At 39.4% G+C, this 20,627-nt stretch overlaps 1 pseudogene; it reads right to left on the bottom strand.

The window, feature by feature from the left end:
* Positions 1-953: 953 nt before the first annotated feature.
* LOC119511312 lies at positions 954-10,802 on the bottom strand (annotated as a pseudogene).
* Between the last annotated feature and the right edge of the window lie 9,825 nt (positions 10,803-20,627).

Consider the following 20,627-nt stretch of genomic DNA (forward strand, 5'->3'; position numbering starts at 1 on the left):
CAAAAACATGAGTCTTCACTGATTCAAACATCAGTCTCCCACTAAAACCCACACCTAAAAATATTTTGAACAAGAGCAAGAGGAAGACTCTTTGCAGAAATCACAGATTAAGAGTATACCTGTTACCTGTCCTCTGTAGACCTTCTTTCCTTTGCCTATTCTCTATTCAAAACTCCTTGGATGCATACAGTACTATTTCCTTTTATTGTAAATTAAATTAACAGTTCCCCTTCCTACAGCCTTATAGCAGACACTCTTTCCTATCCACATCCTTATGTTTTATATATGGACCCCACCCCTGACCCTTGCCCATGAATAAACAAAGCACCCATTTCACAGTACATGGGGATTTTCAAGAACGTATCATCCATTCTGACAAGAGAGGGAAATGCAAATAGTGATTTTGTGACTTGTCCAGAGGCCATATTAGGAAATCATCTGTGATTGGTTGCTGAATACTCTACCCTCAGATCCTCCACGCCTACCAAGTGTTTTCCCTAAACCTAATCTCCCATTTCCCAAGACATTAATATCCTTCAAGTTTCTCTTTCTGAAAATACTTTTTAAAGAGTGACATGGAAAAGATATTGTAGAATGTACACATTTAAAAACACAAGCATATTTAACCTTTATAAATTATCTGAATTTTCTAGCATTTGTTAACCAACACTCTGGTCTATCAAGTAAAATTTCTTTTGCTAGACTTTCTCTGCCCTAGCATTTGTTTGTTTGTTTCTTTATTTTTTAGTTCTTTAATGTAAAAAAAAAAGTATATGTGAATCAGGAATAGGGAGTGGGGAAGTGAAGGGAGGCGAGGGACAGAGGAGAACAAAGCAAACAAGCCTCCATCTCTAGGTCCATTAAACGTCCAGCTGGAGTGGCTTAGGCATGGGTGAGTAGTAGGATCGAGGGGAGGACCAGGGTTGTCAGAATGTTGCCAGGCACTGATGGCATCACTCATTCCCTTGCTGAAGAAGTAGAAGGTGGATTTACTGGAACGGGGGGCAGTGCTTGGTGTCTCTTCTCCAGCAGCTGAGCATCAACTTACACACAGAGTCAGGGAAAACAGCAGGCTGAGGGAGGTAAGTCTGCAAGGTCCCTTGGTCTCAGAAGAACTCTCCAGTATTCTCAATGACCTGCTCATCTGACAGCTGGGAATAGGGTTGCTCCTGGCAAAAGGTGAAAGTCTCCCACAGATTCACCCCAAAGGCCCACACATCACTTGCTGTAGTGAATTTGCCCAGCAAGATGCTCTCCCAAGACATCCAGCAGATAGGGAGCACTGCCCAGCCTCGAATCCGGTAGTAGTCGCCACTGTACAGGTTCCTGCTCATTCCAAAGTCAGCTATCTTGATAGTGTAGTTCTTACCCACTAAACAGTTTCATGTGGCCAGATCTCGACGGGCAAAATTAAGGGAAAAAAGGTATTTCATGCCAGAGGCAATCTGGGTAGCCATAAACTTTAAGTTGGCGTAACCGACAGTGAGTACATTGCTGCAGGAAGAATTGGGGGGCTCATGGCAAGAGAGAAACTGATTGAGGTCCCCATTCTCCATGTACTTGGTGATCATGCAGAGAGGATCATCAGTGATACACACGGCTAAGAGACGGATGATGTTTGGGTCCTTGAGCCAGGACATGATCTTTATCTCCTTAAGAAAATCATTCCTGGCACTCTTGTTGGCATCTGCTCGGAGCATTTTCACGGCCACCAGGACAGACTGGTTGGCACTGACATCTAGGACAAAATCTTTGTCTTTGAATTTTTCCATTCCCTCCACTTCACAGAGATGAACCTCCCCAAATTGGCCGCCTCCCAGCTTCTCCTGGAAAGTTAAAAGTTTCCTGGGGAATTCTTTCACAGCCACATCTTTTCCTGAGAGAAGATCCATGGTGACAGCAGGCACTGAGTATGTGTTGCGTCCGGTTACTCCCTGGAGGTTCACAATGTCAGCCTCTGCATAGTGGGGCACCCCTTCGGGCCCAATTGGCTGGACTGGCTTCACAGTGTCACTGCAGCCTGACTCCTTCCCCCCGGAGCAGATTCTGGGAGTTTTTGTATCAGCCTGGAGGGCTCCTGGTAGTCAGGGCGAACAGGAAAGATGCGATCATAAGTAGAGTTGGACTCTTGCTCACTTGGTGATGAAGAGCGGTTATTGTTGAACGTGCTGGACTCGCTTGGCAGGGAAAGGCTGACTGTCATTTCATCATCCAGCATCTTCTGGGAAGCCTTCTCCAGCATTTTCTGCCAAAACTGCCTCCAGAGGATGATGACAATGATGGCCAAGAGGATGAAGATGATGCCACCAAGCAGCCAATCAGGATCCGAGTGTTGCTGTCATCAACTTTAAGCATTGGATCATAGGTTGTGGGTGCCACGGGAGAGGTGGGCAGAGCTCCAGAGTTGTTGTATGTTGCAGCATCTTGGAAAGCCGGAGGGTCGCCTTGGACTGGTTCTGAAGAGGACTATCTGTTTCTTTTTTGGCTCAGTGGAGAAAGCCCCAGCCATTTTCAGTTTCCAGTGCTGTGACTCAGAGAAGGATCTGTATTTTTATGGATAATAAGGCCTGGTGCACTGCCTTAACCTTACTCTGCTATTTTTCTGTGCAGCTACTGAGTAAGTTATGCAACATATTTTCTTCTTCAGATCCTGCCTGATAAAATAAGAGGAAGTAGTAATACTCTATTTTTTTGAAGTAGCAACATAAATAACAAAATTTATGGCCAAAAAGCAGGGTTAAAATATGAACTACTTTGTAAATATCTAAAAGAAATAACAGGATGTAGGACTGGGTAACTCCAGGTTTATATTTAATTTTAGTAGACAGTGTTAATATATGTGGAAAGCAAAAGGTGACTCGAACAGTAAAATTTGATTGTCCCTCCAAATTTTTCCTAAATATAGCTTTTTCCAGATGTTTATAGGGACACAAAGAAAAATTTATGATTTAAGCTTTGCACTGAGATTTAGATTCGGTTTATTTCCAGAGTCTTCAGTCTCTTTGTTACACAAGAGGTAATTGAGGAAATAAAGTGTTTTTGTTGAATGTAGAAAAATTGATGAAGTTCTCAGGTTGGCCTCCATTCACATTGGATCTCTGAGGCTGTAAGATCATTTACTTATTTAAGATCATGAGCTCGGAAAGAGCTTTGGGGAGAATGTGAACGGGTCCGTGAAAATTCATCCCCTTAACACTGGAAAATGCTCCTTCCTTACTTAGATGGGGCATTTTCTGTTTATACTAGATTTATAGAAGTTTTGAGCTGAAAGCTCTCTCATTTATACATGAGGAATATGAGGTCCACATATGTGGAGTGTCTTGCCCTGGTTCCCTCGGCAGTTTGCAGAGGGACTAAAGCTGGTATTGAGGGCTTCTGACTCCCCAGAAGTACTTCCAGAACCTCAGGACTCTGCTCACTGTTCAATTCTCAGTGCTTGAAACAGCGCCGGGCACATGGCAAACATGTGACAAACACTTTGTTGCATGGATGAATGAATGGATGGTTTTTCCTGAGTCCTCTGTGAATAAGTTATCTGTCATTGGCTGAAATTAACCGAGGATTTTTGTTGTATCTGCAGGTGTCTGGTTTAGGCTTACAAGTAAAATAAGCTTAGGTGTCTTCAAGGAAAAAGAGAATCTCTCTAAAAAAAACTTAGAGGAACACAATGACAGAAAAAATATCTAAGTAGTAATATTTCTGCCTGTAACTAGAACATTATATTCTACCTGTGATTGTCAGACATCAGTTAACGATAATGGGGGACATCTTGCACCCCTGGCCTGAGGATATGACTTTTCCCTGAAATATTATTGAACCAAAACCCAAATTGTGCATTTGTATTAGTTGTATTTAAATATCAGGAAGCTTTTCAGCTGGTTTAATTCATTTCTATGTTATATCGCATGCTTTTCTAGGAATGAATGCACCATCATTTGGAGTGTCTAAATGGAATCCATTTGCATATCTGAATAGAATCTATGCATATTCTTCTACAAAACCACATTGGTTCTCTCCTTACCAGGCGTGCAAAAGAACTGTCAGATAAAAAGGTATAAAGGTTCCCAGTGTATAAATCTCCTCTTCAATGGAATGTTTTCTTTAAAATTGTATAAACTGAACTTCTAAAAATTATGTGAAAACTTCTAAAAATTATGTAAACTCTGCTTCTTGGGATTAAAAAAAAAATCGAATAGCAGCTATTACAAAGGAAAACCATCCCTGGCTTTTCAGGCTACTTAAGGACCTACCCAAGGACTTATGGATAACCACTGAGGGGTGGGGTGAGAATTAAGACTGTAAGGATGGTGGCATTCTATGCAATTGTCTGAACTTTTATTTCTGAAAGGGTAATGCCGTTGCTGTTTGTGCAATAAGTAATAAAGAGGGTAGGAACTGTGATTGTGTTTCTCACCATCACTCACCTAATATTTAGCACAGGGTTTGGTGCTCAGAAGTAGGTTGTCAATAAATATTTGTCAAATGAATTAATGAATAAAAATCAAAATAGATACATTAACAACATACTCAGACTTAATGAGAATAAATCAATCTGACTTATTTACATCTTCCTTGAGTTTCCAATTGGGCATGTCATCACAAGCTGAGCAGAGTCCTTGACAACCAGACAGGACTTTACAGCAGTCCTCATGTAGAGGTGGGGAGCGTATAGAGAATATATTTTCTTTCAGAATTTCAAAAAGTTGCAGCTTTTAAAAGGAAATGTTTTTCAGGAATCCCAAGTCTAGATAGAAATGACTACTCCTTTAGATCGGGTCAGCCAAGCTCCGTTGTTTTTGCATGAGTGCCGAAGAGTAAATTTTTAAGTGGGGTAACTATGGCTGCAGTCATAAGAGATGAAAATAGAAGGGTCCTTTTCTGCTGACTTTTGAGTAATGCGGTTGCAGGTTTGACAGAGGTATTTGTCATGGATTTACTGCTTCTGAGTGAGGGCTGGGTGCATTATGGTCATTCAGGGGCTGCCCACAGCGGCTTAATATTGGTTAGAAAGTTTTCTCTGTAAATCTCTAGACAGTCAACAGAAAGCCTATTATGGACTTTAGCTATATTAATTTATTTTAGAGCTACTTTCCAATTCTGCAAGCAATGTTTTCAGCTTTGTTGGCATAACCGTTTAAAAATTTTTCTTAAGTTACTTACATCAAATGCAGACTGATTTGGCTGCCTGCATTATCTTAGCAGGGGGTAGCAAAGGCAGCATAAAATTTTCTTTCTCTTGATAGCGTGTTAGGGGAGATTTCTACCACAGAATCCTTGCATGTTGGAGATTACATCTATGACTGCTTCCAGTGAGATTTGAGTTGGTTTTAGTTTTTGATTCTGGGATTGGTTTGTGTTTTCTTTTTTTCTAGAGAGACAGGAAAAGAAAGAAAACAGAAGAGTGGGAAAGAGTTGATACACTGCCCACACTTTGTAACAAAACATGTTATAACCAAAGGCGGGATTGGGGGAGCTTCTTGAGCCCCTGCAGCAGAACAGCAAAGAACCATTTGGTGGAATTAACACTCTCTGGGAATTGTCCTCAACCAATGACTAGAGTTGGAGGATAAATACCGCAGCACCTCATCCCTGGGGCATATAACCTACACAGACTCCCAGGATTGCCCACTGGGCTTGAGCTCCAGGTGCCCTCAGCTAAGGGGTTTGATAATGCACCATTTATTGGCTGCCATCGGTGCCTTGTCTCATTTCCCTACTTCCATGGTGATGCTCTCTTCACTTCCACAAGAAGCCATGTGTGCTCAAACCCTTGTCTCAAGAAACCAAACTCAGGCATTATGCATATCAAATAACTTTTAGAGCAAAGCTTGACAAGGGCTGAGCGATTAAAAGCAATATGTAACTATAGAGTGGAAATTACAGAAAATTCAGTTATATTCACTGATTGACGCTATCAATGTTTTCAGCCTGTCATGTATCAGTGTAGTTACAGAAGAACTAACAAATCAGAGTGAAAACAAGCGTCTTCTCTCCAATTTGATGACTTAATCTACGTTCACTCTCTACATATATTTTGTTCCAATAGTTAAGACATTTCAATGACATGAAGTTGAGATGTTTCTTCTTCTATATGAATTAAAGTTGTTCTTAGAAGAGTAAGAGTTACAGGATCAGCTCTAAAGGATCCTGATCATGTAATATCTATCCTCATATGACAATTTGACTATCTCCGTAATTGATTAGGCTGCCCTTTCCATGACCTCAGGATCTTACTATATTTCAAGAAAAGATGCACATTTAGCTTTCTATTTTATTGCTAATGTTTTTCTCACTGATTCTGGAAAAGATATTTGTCATGCACTTATTATATGATAAGTATTTAATAGACTCCAATGATCCACTACACTTTTTGGAATTTTTTTATGTTACAATTCATGTAATTCATGTATTTGGGGAAGAGACATAACTCCAACACTTTTTAGATTTTATTAACAATTAAAAGACATATCTTCAGTAGGAAATATATTTTCTCTCCTCTAAACACCCAAGGTACTTCATTTGCATCTTTCTGATGGCACTTACCTTTTAGCTTGCAGTGCTTTCTTTTGGTAAGTATCTTCTGTCAATAGCCTCTACTAGATTAGAAACTTCTTGAGGAACAAATCCTTTAGTATTTAGCTTTATTTCTTCCACCCTGTCTAAACTATGTGTGCTCTTTATTATATAGGAGACAAATAAGTGTTTTTTTTCTCACATAGTTATTTCAGATAACTTTCCTCCTCAAACTTAAACTTGCTCATGATGAAATTTATTTGCCACTTTTATATCTACACACAGTTTATTGAGATCATTTAGGATTTTCTTTTCATTATTTAGGCATTTAATTATCTCAAGAAACGTGACATAATAAAATAACTCCATATCATCTTCCTTCTTAGAGATTTTCCTTGTAGTATGCTGGGGAGAGGCCAAGACAGATTTCTAGACTGAATTGGTACCTGGGTAAATGACCTCTAGGTTTCTTTCCAATGTTAAGAGTCTATAAATTAGTTAGTAGGGGAATTGAGTCACATGCTTATTGATAGCTGAGCGTGACCACTGAGAGAGAAGTTTCTTCCTTTGCTACTAAGTGCACATCCCATTTTGCTTATGTTATCTTAGTGGTCATAAAAAAACATTTCCATATGATGAATGCATCTAGACAATGCTACTAAAAACCTAATATCATTGCTGGGCAGCATTTAACTATTCAAGTCCCATGAAATCTGTGAAAATTCACAGCTAACTGGACGATCGATTGCACCTTTAATTTATGAATACTTTTAACTGTGTGCAAGATTGCATGGATTTCTTACTCAACTGGCTTTTTACAGGGAACTGTGGGGCAAAGGTGAGGACAGGGTAATTCCTGAAGTGGATGTTAGGAATATAAAGTGCAAATTATTTTTATTATGTATTTTTTTCTGTACTGTTTTTATCACACATTGGTGTCTGGATTAATTGTAGGAATGCGAATCAGAAAATTATTCGAGTTTGATGCTGTTAAATACTAATCAGAACTGGTATGGAGTTTCTCAGATCAAGTCAAATTACACAGTCAAATGTAGGGGCCATATCAGACACAGAGGAAGAGAGAAGGATAAGCAGAAGTGGGAAAGTAAGGAATGCATTTTATGTTCCAGCCTGTGCCAGGTGATGCTGCATATGCAGTTTCCTTTCATCTTTGCAAACATTTTACAAGGGAGCTGTTATTTCTAGGTCTCCTGATGAGGTTGCTGAAAATGAAGAACAACCTATTTGGTTCACACAAGGTGTAAAGGATAGAGTTGGCATCAAATCCAGGCCCATCTGACTGCAAAACTTGAAATCTCAACAAGAAAAAAAAAACAAAAAACAAAAAACAAAAATACCACCATGTACCAGATGCTAGATAATAGCAGATAAAGGCCCACAAGAACAAGAAGGATGCAAAGAAAGGGTAGGAATAAAACAAATAGGGGCTTACGAGGGCAAGAAAATGAGAAATGGGGGCTTGTGGATCTATGTTACTAACAGAATAAGCAAGTGAGGTCCATCAAGACCACTTCTTCTCTTTCCCTAAAATTTCCTAAACTGAGACTAAACAAACAAAAAACTGTTAGTTAAAGTCAGCTGTTGTGGGGAAAGGGGTTGGATAATTAGGATTGCCTTGAAATAGTAAAAAGGATGGTATAGGAAGAAGGCTTTCAGTTTATTTGCTATGGATATTTTGGCTTTTAATAAATGCTTCAAGTGTTTTTAATGCCAGCCTTGGCTTTCCATGGTTGTAATGTAATCAATCAATCTGAAAATAATTATTAATCATTATATTATCAATAATATAATGATTAATAATTATTAAAGGAATTGTTAATTATTAAGGGAAGCTGACTGGACTCTAAGTCTGAATCTCTTGCAGCCAGCAGAGCTCAGCGGTGGTTCCCTGGCCTGGGGGCTGCTCCCTTCCTCTCACCCTCCAGAGTTGCAAGGGGGAAACAGCTCCATGGAGGCCTCATGGTTAACGTGAAGTTTGTAAATGCACTTGCTTTTATGATCAGGATATCAGGATGCATTATTAATATCTGACCGAGAACAATAGCAAGAGGCTTTTGTGGTTTATGCAGTGAGCTGCGTTTTCACTGGAGTGGAGTGTAGTAAACACAAATTGATGACCAGGCAATAGTAATCACAAAACCACAGCTCAGGCAGGCTGACAACAGAAGTCTGGTGCCAATTTGCTGATAATTCAATGGTAAATGTTTGCCTTTAAAACATTTTCTGACTTAGGTGTTAGCAAATGCTCTTGTCACTTCACAAAGCTCTGTTCATGTAAACAACCCTGAATTTCCCTGAGCCGGAAAGGCCAGTTTACTCTTCAGATATGATTTGGTATATCAAGTTACTTAACGGTCATTATTTTGATAACTCATTTTTAAAGTAATTAAAAATATAATGAATTGAAACCATATTTTTTTCTTGTTTTGTATGTCTAATAACAAAGATACTGGTCCTTATTGAAGCAACGTTTTTTTTTAACCCATTTCATTGTTTGGATAGAATTTGGTGTTTACGAAAACTTTGGGGTTTTCAGCGACTAAAGAATAGGAAAGTCTGAAAGAAATATCTTGAGCTGGCCAGCCTCACCTCACACATCCTTCATTTATGAACCATCAGAAGCACAGACAGACCTTCCTGCACTGCCACAGCTACAAGAGTTGTTGCCATCCTCTGGGAGTCACAGAGATTACAATACAGTTTGCACCATGTCATATACAGTTTGGATAAAATGGATTTCTAGGCTGGCCAGGTAGTCTCACCACATGTGGTTATGTGTGGGCACAGAGAGTTAATTGCAAACAATCAACCTGGAAAAGGGTGTTGGGATGCAGTCCATTTGTAGGGTTGGTAGCTAGCTGCCTTTAATGCAAATATATTTCCACCAGACAAGCCATTTATACCTTAAAAACACATTTTCTTATAAACACACCATATCAGAACATTTCCTCAATGATACCCTTGAAATCACAATTACCTTCAAGATACAGAGAGTCCAGCAGCAGTTCCCGTGCACTTCTCTTTAAAAAACAACCACCAATTCTTTCTGTGTTATGGATGTCAGACTTATAAAGCATTTTCCCTCATAACCAACATATTCTTCTAAACTCTTTCCAGGAAGAAAAAAAAAAAAAACACATCCCAAAAGCAAATTCCATCTTCATTATAGTCAGCAATCAGCAACCAACTTAAGAATGAGGAAAAAGACCCCATGTATATTAAAGGGTAGGAGGTTGGTTGTTGGTGTGTTTATCTCAAGCAAAATGTGGCATACTTTAGAGTCTGGTTTTACTTCTCAGGGAAAACAAAGAGCTCTAGAGATTCTGCTCTCTGCTGTTTAATTCTTATTTTTGTTATGCACTGCTTTTATGTCCTTAACAGCAGAAGATGGTCTAAATGATCACAAAGAATTGGGCAATATCGCCAGGAAAATTTCTCCATAAATAGTATAAAACACATTTTGCAAACAGTTTAAAGGTTCACTTGCAGGGCCAGCTGGCTCTAGAGATGGCCGTTTCTGATTTGTTCCAAATTCTTCAAACATATTCACAGTTCACGGTCCTCTCTCTCTCTCTCTCTCTCTCTCTCTCTCTCTCTAAGCTTATTTAGGATGTTCTAATATGTGGTCCGTAGTAATCTTCATAAGCACTGCCCAATGTAAACATTTGCGATGATTTCCTCTTCTTTTCACAGACCATGGGAAAGTGTAAGAAGGATTGATATTTATGAATTTCTTTGTTCAGTAAACTGGAGAGAAGCTGGATACAGCCACTGCATTACAGATCTCTGAGGATAAGCAGCCAAAACTGTTAAGAAGTGAAAAATATATCCTTTAATGTTAGATTATGGTTTTGCATTCTTCAGTTCGTCAAAGAATTTATTGTGCTGCAGAATGATTACATGATGTTTTCAGATTAGGCCCACATGTATATCCAGAATGCAGAATTACAGTGAGAAATATGTAACATATGGTCTGGGATGTCTATGAAAGTTGTGAAACCTCTGGGTCTGAAGCGCTATTATGATCTAGGTGTTATAAAACAAGGTTGCTTAGAGATATTTCTGCCTTTTTATTACAGTTGTGTCATCGCTGAAGGAGAATGACATACTGGCAGGTTTGGGAGCAAAACATTCGTGACATAGGCTTCTGCCTCTGAACTGTGGATCCTCTCCCCACTGGAGCTGGGGACACCTTCCTGATTCTGAAAAGAGAAGAGCTTTCTGTTCCCCATGGACTGGAGAGCTGCTCTGTACTCAGCTTGTCCCATTGTCGATGGTAATGGAACCCAGACTCCAGGGTGATGCTGGGGCTGGATCAGTTACCTTCTTGAGGTTTGTAGCTATGCATTTTTAGCTCATGTTTGCGGATGTAACCAGTTAGGTATAATAAGAGAGACTGGATTAGGTAAAGGAGACTCTCTGCTTACCCTCTGTCATAAGCTGAGAAACATCAACCCAAAGATGTCAGATTCTCCTGGAACCTGTAAATGTTCCTTTATGAGGAAAAAGGGTCTTCATAGAAGTGATTAAATTAAGGATCCTGACATGGAGAGATTATTCAGGATTTTTTGGGTGGAGCCTAAATGCAATCCTGAGTGTCCTTATGAGAGATAGGGTAAGGGACAGAAAAAGGCCAGGCTGAAGCAATGTGGCTATGAGCCAAGGGGCGCCGTTGGCCTTTGGAAGCCAGAAGAAGCGAGCATCCGGTTCTCACCTGGATCCCCTGGAGGAAGCCTCACCCTGTTGACACATGGATTTCAGCCCAGAGAAACTGACTTTGGACTCTGGCCTCCAGCATGGTGAGGGAATAAGCACCTGCTACTTTAAGGCCCCCAGTTTGTGGTGACTTGTTACAACAGCCCAAGGAAATCGCTTTTCCCCAGCTCCTCACTCTTCCTGGCTATGGGGTTTGTCAGCTGGATGCAAGGCCCTGACCTCAAGGTTGGGCCTCTGGCTCCCTCCAAAGTGGCTGTCCCATGGAACAAGAGAAGGTCGGAGAGAAGGTTTCAAACCTCAGGGTACTGCTGATGGATGGTGAGTGCCCCTAGGCCCAGAGGACACACTTAAGGACAGCACGTCTGATCAGAGGTAGTCCTTTTTTGGTCTTGCCATAGAATGTACCCTAAATGACAGCCCTTCATCTGTGTCAAGGGCTCAGCTCAGAAAAGATATATAAAAAGGGAAATCGGCACTGATACCAAATCAAACTTTCATTCTTTAGGGAAGAGATATGTGAATTTTCATTTTAATATTTTTACTCTGCTTTAGTTTTATGATCAAGAATGCCCAGGATGATATTTCCAGAGTATGAACACTTTTATGTGGCTGCCAAAAGGTTGAGAAGAAATTGGAGCAAAAATGGGGTCAAAATTATCCTTTCCCTAATAATGGTCCTAAAGCTCAACTTAGAGCAAAGCCATTTGCTTTCTGCAAAGTCCATGTTGATCTCAAGAGACCATGAGAGGCGGGTGTCTGAGAATTCTTTTACTCAAAAACCCCAGCTATAATTAACTGAATGTTTGATATTTAATCCCTGTTAGTAAATTCTCCTTGTTTGGCTGAGGATCAGCTCAACCATGAACACCACATGCATAAACTAACTCCCTTGCTCGGTCCACTTTCTCTTCTGGATTTCCTTGCCTTTTCTGGGATCTGCATTTAATGTTTTTGGGGTTTCTGTACTTGTTTGCATTTGCCAGGAAAATACAGTGTTTGCCTTGTTCACTTGTCTGCCTCCTTATGAATGCAGTGGATGGCTGGGTGATGGTCCAGTTCTCTCTTCTTTTGCTTTAAATGATCAAAACATAAAGCACAAATCCTAACAAATGCCATCTGTGTCATCTTTCTAAAATCTTTCTGGTAATCTCTAAAGCTTCTAATTAATTGCTCACAAAGGAAATGAAGCACAAAGAAAATCTCTGCAAATCCCTGCCTTCCTGTTTATGCCCAGGAACTCTGAACAAGTAAATAGTTCATAGAGTAAATGCTGGAGAAGTTTTGGCAGCAAGGTCAAGGAGATTGCATAAAAAATAGCATCCTGCACACAAGGATTCAACTATGTATTAGAAAGTCTAACCACTTGTTGAATTACTTCCTTTCCCCCATACTTGGCCTTTTATTCCCTGGGTGGGTGGTGAGGGGGAGTGAGGGGGCAATCCACAATCTGTAACCTGTTTAAAGAATCAGTTGTGTTTTTAATTGATTCAGCATCAGAAATAGTCACACCTTTGCTATGTGCAGAGTTTAAATAAACCATCTGAAGTGGGGTGAAAGGAAGAGAGAGGCTAAAAGAGAGGAGACCATTTCCCATATCTGTAGACAGCTAGAACCCAGATGAAATTGACTTAACATTCCCAAAGAGGCAGGTCTGGCTTTGGCCAAACCTGAGATGTGCAGGTACACTATGAGGCTATCCTGGGAAAAATACCCTGGCTCACCCAATCCCGGTTGGGAATAGCCTAGATATTCTCATCGGTCATCAATGTTTGGAGCTCAGTAGTTCCAGGATGAGTAGAATTCAGCATGATTGAAAAATGCATACATTGTGCAAAATGCTTCTCAGCTCAGAAATTTCAACAATGCACATTTTTTTTCTTCACAGATTTAGTCTATCCCAATTTGATGAGTGTGCTGTTTTAGCCATTTGCAACAGCCAGAGGAATTTTAAAAATGATTCATGAAAACAGTTTTACTTCTCAGTCACCAGTGTTGTCTGACATGTATTGCCTTCTGGTACTGTACAGGGTGAGCCTTGTCTTTTAGTTTGCTTGGGCTGCTATGACAAATGCCACACAAGGAGCTGACTCAGGCAACAGGGATTTAATGTCCCACAGTTTGGGAGGCTGAAACGCCAAGACCAATATATTGTCAGAGTTTGCTGTGTTCCATCAATCTCTCTCCTTGTGTCTCTTCCTCTCATCTTTGCTGACTCCTGACTTTGACGTCTGTGTCCAACTTACTTTGCTTATGAGGACTTCAGTCATAAGGATGAAGCCCACCCTGATTCAATCTGACCTCATCTAAATAGGATTTTTGAAGATCCTATTCACAAGTGAGCCCACATTTTCAAAGGTCCTATTTACAAATGTGGATTAACTGTTGAATATCTGTGCGTGTGTGTGTGAGTGGGTACCTGATTCAATCCCCAACACCTCCTAAGATGTACAAACTTGGAAGCTCAGAATATATTTTGAAAATAGGAAAACAATGGGTCTTTGCCTTGTCCACATTACATTTCATTTGAGAAGGTCAAAACCCTGTGCATAACATATATCAGTTAAAGTAACACTTACAGTTTGACTCAGTGTTAGAGCAGCCAAGCAGTGCATGTTAAGGCTGAATACTGTCTCCACTTACCTTCCTGAGTGGCTCACTTGTTAAGCACATGGCTCCAGTGTTGAAATAAGAGGCCACACTCATTGGCTAATGTCATGTGAGTCTGCTCCAGATTGTCATTCTCAATAGCCCCAGAGGTCACTGTATGCAGCGCTTGGGTTCTGCACATTGATGCTTCCTGGATTGCTAGGAACTAAAAGACATCTTTCATCTGCCAAAGAAAACTAGGGAAGTTTAATCATAAAATTTTCACTCTCCCTGTCTAAAAATTAGGTGAATTTTTGGTAAATCTAACATTTATCTAATGTTTTTGAGAGATCCTTTGGTGGGGATAAGGGAGTGTAGCACATAAAATTTCCTTAGGGAGATAAATGAAAAGGAAGTGAAATTTCAATAAAATGTGGTAAACAAATATAGCTATAGACAGGGGCTATGGGAACAGAATTGTGGGCACTGAGCTCAGCCCAAGGAGGTCAAAAAGGTGATGCCTGAGCTAAATCGGAAGCATAGGTGGGAGATGGCCGTGCAGAGAAGAAGAGAGAACAGAGGTGTGAAAGTTTACGTGGGGCATTCCGGCTTGGAATTCTAGGAGGCAAAAGGTGATCTAGACCTAGGAGAGAGCAAACTGGATGGTGGGAGGAGGTAGGGGTCCATTTGTAAAGGGCCTTGAATGCCATGCTGGGAATATTGGGCTTTATTGTGTAGACACGAGAAAGGTCATGCAGCAATAAAGCAGATTGCAATTGTGATGCTCCAAAAAAGAGAGGGTAAAGGATTGAATTAGGGTTGTATGGTAGAGAAGGAAAGAAGAGGATGGACTTAAATTTCTTTACAGATTATTTTTTTTTCTCAAAGGGTTTTATGCTCCACTAAATTGTGACTGGGAGTGAGATTGATCCACACAGAAAACTATACTGTATGCCAGGAAATATTGGAGACGGGACTAACTCCCATGGGTAATCTCCTTTCAATAGTACCAAGAGCTTGTGAACTGATTATTGAGAAAAATTCAGTAGTTTCTTTTTCTTCTGGTAAACTAAAGTGAAATGAAATTTCATTAACTTTTTAAAATTTAAAGAAGTATAAAAACTATAATTATATTTTATAACTACACTTTAATCCATTTATTTTTATTTTTAAATAGATACATAGAAACCATGTCTGGAATAATATTCACTTAATGTTAGCAATTTTATTTTTAAGTAATGAAATTTGTGGTGATAGTTTTTCTTTCTTTTTAAATGTATTTTATGAATTGGTTTAATTCTTAAGGCAAATATGTCATTTTTTACCCAAAATAAAAATAAAGCTATTTTGCTTGCAAAACTAATATATCTTGTTTGCCAGTGTGGTGGTTTGGAGCTATGTATCCCAGAAAAACATATTTTTAAACTAATCCATTCCTGTGGATATGAATCCATTGTAAAGACAAAAACAAAAACAGAAAAACAAATCAGAAAGTGTGAGTCCTCCAATTTTGTTATTTTTCAAGATTGTTTTGCATATTTGGGGCCCCTGGTAGTTCCGTATGAATTTGAGGATTGCCTTTTCCATTTCTGCAAAAGGGCTGCTTGAATTTTGATCGGGATTGCATTAGATCTGTAGATCACTTTGGGTAATATTTACATCTTAACAATATTATGTTTTCCAATCCATGAACATAGATGTCTTTCCATTTGTTTAGGTCTTCTTTAAATACTTTCAGCAATGTTTTGAAGTTTTCAATGTCCAAGACCTTCACCTCTTTAGTTAAATTTATTTCTAGATATTTTATTCTTTTAGCTGCTATTGTAAATGGAATAATTTTGTTTCTTTTTCATATCGCTCACTAATGGTATATAGAAACACAAATGATTTTTGTGCATTGATCTTGTACCCCACAATTTTGCTGAATTAATTATCTCTAGTATCTTGTGGAGTCTTTTGAATTTTTGTAAATGTAGAGGATCATGTCATCTTCAAATGGAGATCATTTTACTTATTTCTCTCCAATTTGGATGCCTTTTATTTCTTTTTCTTAGCGAATTGCTCAGGTTGGAACTTTCAGTACAATGTTGAATAGCACCAGTGAAAGTGGGCCTCTTTGTCTTGTTCCTCGCCTAAGGGGGAAAGTCTTCAGTCTTTTACCATTAAGTATGATGTTAGCTGTGAATCTTTCTTATATGTCCTTTATCATGTTGAGGAGCTTCCCCTCTATTTCTTGTTTTATGAGTGTTTTTATCAAGAATGAGAGAGATTTTGACAAATGCCTTTTCTGTGTTGATTGAAATGATCATGAAGGATTTTACTTTTCAAATACATTAATTACCTCATTACTTTTCTCCTCTGGTACTCCAATTACACATATGTTGCACTATTTATTTAACAGGTCCCTGATACTCTGTTCATTTAATGAAAAAAAAACAAACATTCATTTCTTTTCTTCACAATGGGTAACGCTTATTGATCTATTGTCAATTCACTTTTTTCCTCTGCTATCCCCATTCATCCAGTGCATTTCTTATTTCAGATAGTTGGTTTCTCAGTTTTAGAATTTCCATTTGGTTTGTTTTTGTTGTTTCTATTTTTATGGTGAGATTTCCTATAATTTAATTTATTAAGAGCAGGTTTGTTGTACTTCATTGAGGATAATTATCATAGCCACTTTAAAATGCCTTATCTTAGGGGTGAGTCACAGTTGATATTTTTCTCTTGAGAATATGTTCCATTTTCCTGTTTCTTAGTATTTTGGGTAATTTTGGATTGTATTCTGGACCTTATAAAATTTTCTCCAATGATTGTTTTGTTTTTGCAGGCAGTTATCTGGTTTGGGCTTGAACTGAAAACTTTGTTTATTGGATAGTGGCTTTACTTTCTGTTCTGGTTGTTTGTTGTTAGCTAGGGTGCTTTATCTGTTCTGTGAATGCATGGTTCATGAGTCAGTCAAAGATGTGGTATGCCAGTTTGTATGTATTGTGTCCCCCAGAAAAAGCCATATTCTTTGATGCAATCTTGAGGGGGCAGATGTGTTAGTGGGTGGAATGTTTGGATTAGGTTGTTTCCATGGAAATGTGCCCCATCCAACTGTGGGTGATAACTCTGATTGGATAGTTTCCATGGAGGCATGGCCCCACCCATTCAACCTGGGCCTTGGTTAGTTTGCTGGAGCACTATATAAACTCAGACAGAAGGAGTGAGCTTGCTACAGCCAAAAGGGACACTTTGAAGAATGCACAGGAGCTGAGAGAGTAGCTGCAGCTGAGAGACAGTTTGAAGACAGCCATTGAAAGCAGACTTTTGCTCTGGAAAAGCCAAGAGGGCAAAAATGCCCCAAGAGCAAGTAAGAGTGACATTTTTGAGGAACTGCAGCCTAGAGAGGAATGCCCTGGGAGAAAGCCATTTTGAAACCAGAACTCTGGAGCAGACACCAGCCACATGCCTTCCTATCTGATTCTTTCTGTTCTAAAGTTTCATCCACTCTAGTCAGCAGTCACAGTTTTTCCAATTTGGTTTTCTAATTCCCTAGGTCAAAAAGACTGCAGTTTTTCCATTGGACTCCCCACTGACTCGTGTGTTGAGTGTATAGTAAGGAATTAGACATCCAAAAAGAGGTCTGAGTTTTGTCCAGGCTCCTGGGAGTTAACCTCTAAATCTTTGGAATTTCCTGTGTGATAGGACTGACTTTGTCATTTATGGTGGTCCTCCCAGATCACACCTAGTAATTTATGCTAACAAGATGACCCAGGACGGAGCCAACCACAGCATTAGTGGGGATAGGACCCCACCCCAGAAAGACTATATGATTAGGGGGTTGAGCTTTGAGCCATATCTTATCAGCCTGACTTCTGGAGAGCAGACGGGGACTGAAGATTGAGTTCAACTATGTGTCCATCAATTCAAGCATTCATGCCTACATGATGAAACCCCTATAAAAACTCTGGACTCCAAAGCTTAAGCAAGTTTCCCCAACTGATGATACGCTTCTGTGTGCCAGAGGGTGACGCATCCCATCTCCACAGGCTGTGGACAGGGGAGCTTCACATTTGGGGACTCTCCCAGATCTCACCTTATGCCCCTCTTCTTATTTGTATCCTCTGTACTAAAATAAAACTAATTGTAAGTATAGAAATCTCCTTAGTTCTGTGAGTTATTCTAGCAAGTTATTAACCTGAGGGAGTGATGGGAATGCCCGCCCCCCCCAACTTATAGCTAGTTTGTCAGAAGTGAGGTGGCCCTGGAAACCCCTGAACTTGTGGTTGGTATGTGAAGTGGGAACAGTCTTGCAGGGACTATGTTCTTAACCTATGAAATCTGTCCCAACTCTGGGTAGTGAAGAGTCAGAAGTGTATTATGGGTTGATATCTGGAGTCAATGCACTGTGTCATCTGCACTTGTCCCTATGCCAAAGGCAACTGTCCTCTCTCATCAATACTCCCCACTGCAGTGTGTCTACTCCTGGTCATTCCTTAGGGCCTTTGTAAGTCAAAACTGTGTAGTTTCTTTAGGTTTTTTTAATGGTAGGCTTTTACTCTGCTAATGCAATTTGCAAATTCCAGACACTCTAGGACCTGATCCTGTATATACCAGTTCCACCTAATGATGTTGTCTGCAAGACACATCTGATAGCGTAACACGAAACACCCTTTTCATTCATGGAAACTCTGATTGCTTAATAACTTGTTGTATCACGGTCAGTAATTCAGTTTCAGCTCAGACAACTTGCTCAACCAGTAAGATAAAAGCTGATTTTTAGAAGAAGAATTACTTGCTGAAGAGAGTAGAGCTTTTTGCAAAACTCAAGGGCATTCTGTGTGATTTTCCTATTGGAACTTGCCGCAGGCTCCATACAACCTCCCAATAGACTATAGACACTTTGGTGACATTTTAGGTTCACTGAGTCACAAAAGTTAAGTGGCAGAGCATCTTTCCCTATAGCCTGAGAAGTTGCGTCATAAATGAGTTAGAACATTACACTACAGCACTACTGAATTAATGTAGTCCCGAGGTACAAACGTGATGGTGTATTGATATCCCGGGTAGGTGAAAGAAATACAGATTCTGGTGTTTTCTGATGATTGGGATGGGGAGAAAAACATTTTTTTTTCCTATGTCAAGAGCTGCTTACTAAGTGCCTGGTATATATTGATTTATTCCAGGAGAAGTATCAAAGGTGGAATAGCAGCTGCAAATTGGAATTGACACCAAATCAGTTTTGTAAAAATCCACTCTACTATTCAGGATTTTGCAAATTTTTAAAAACAGAAAACTTTTGTGGAAAACATTTAAATAAGAAACACTGTGTGTGTGTTTTTTTTTTTTTTTTTTTTTTTTTGGTGTGTACCATTTTGTAGTTAGCCCATGGTGGAATCTGACTCTACTAATTGTCTTTATGAAATTAAGGGTAGTAGAGATGGACAGTATCACTATGTCCTGAATTCTAAAACCCGCCATTTTCACAGACTAACGTGAGAATTGTGCTCTCTGTAATCTTTCCAACACTGAGGTCCTCTGGATGGACATAACGAGAAGTGGAATTGGCATACAAAGTAGCTATACTTGCAAGTTAACTAACCTAGGTGAAATCATCTTATGGTCTTCAAACCAGCTCTGTCAATCAGGTGAGGGAAAGTTGCTTCTGTTGACAGGAGAATCTTAGTGGAGTTTAATATTCAGATGTTTTCAAAGTCATCTGAATCTTCCCAAATGTATCTTTTTCAAATGTTTGTGCCTCATTCTTTCTTATTCAATTTCCTCACGTGATATACAAGTATGGATGAGGTCCTAAATTAAAACTCATGGTACTTCAACAATGATTTTTGGATTCATCAACAAAATCACCTACAAGAAGAAAGAAATTCTTTAAGGCAGTTTTAGAAGCTCTGTGCTTTGAAACAAACACTTCACATTCTGAAATTTTTATTTTATTTCTCCAACCTCATCCAAACAGTTATAAGCAGCCAGTCCACCTCAGTCCTTTTAATCCTATAGCTCATTCTAATAAAGAATCCTTCAACTCAACAACAAAGAGGCAAACAACCCAATTTAAAAATTGTCAAAAGACTTAAATAGTCATTTCTCCAAAGAAGATAAACACTAATTCACTTGTAGCTTGCCTTGCCATAACAATAAGTTTTGTAAAGCTGGAAACTACATTGCTCGTTTTCTTTTGCAATTAGGGTTTTCTCTTATCATAGCAGCCAATGAATTGGTTTCCCCAAGACTTGCCTTCCATAGGCATTTCATTCCAGGATATCACAGAAGATAATAGTAGCCCCATTGTAACACTGACTTCCACCCCAACCATTTCAAATAACCAATCTTTGATTTCAATTTTCTTGATGGTCTATGTCCTAAAACCACATCTACTACCAATCACTGTATCCTCCCATATTTCTAGTTACAAACAACAGAAGAAAACATTATAATCATGTATCAGAGAATTAAGCTTAGATGTTTTACAGCCATCATCCAATAATTCAGAATGAATACCCGATCCGTACTAGCAGAATCCTAAGGTGCAGAATCTTAATCCTAAGGTGCTGCCCACTGTTTGGCATCCATGACAAAAGGTATTAGAAGGAATTTCTACTGCTGCTGATGCAGAAGTATCTCTATGATGTCAGAAGTCCTACTCTCCCTTCAAGGCTTCCACCTCTGTTGCTCCCTTTTACATTTGAATTCTTAGATGGGTACATCTGCTGGGCAGATCTTGGTCTAAGAGAAAACCCTAATTGCAAAAGAAAATGAGCAATATAGTTTCCAGCTTTCCAAAACATATT

Source organism: Choloepus didactylus, chromosome 16 (assembly GCF_015220235.1).
Source record: "Choloepus didactylus isolate mChoDid1 chromosome 16, mChoDid1.pri, whole genome shotgun sequence".
Taxonomy (NCBI): domain Eukaryota; kingdom Metazoa; phylum Chordata; class Mammalia; order Pilosa; family Megalonychidae; genus Choloepus; species Choloepus didactylus.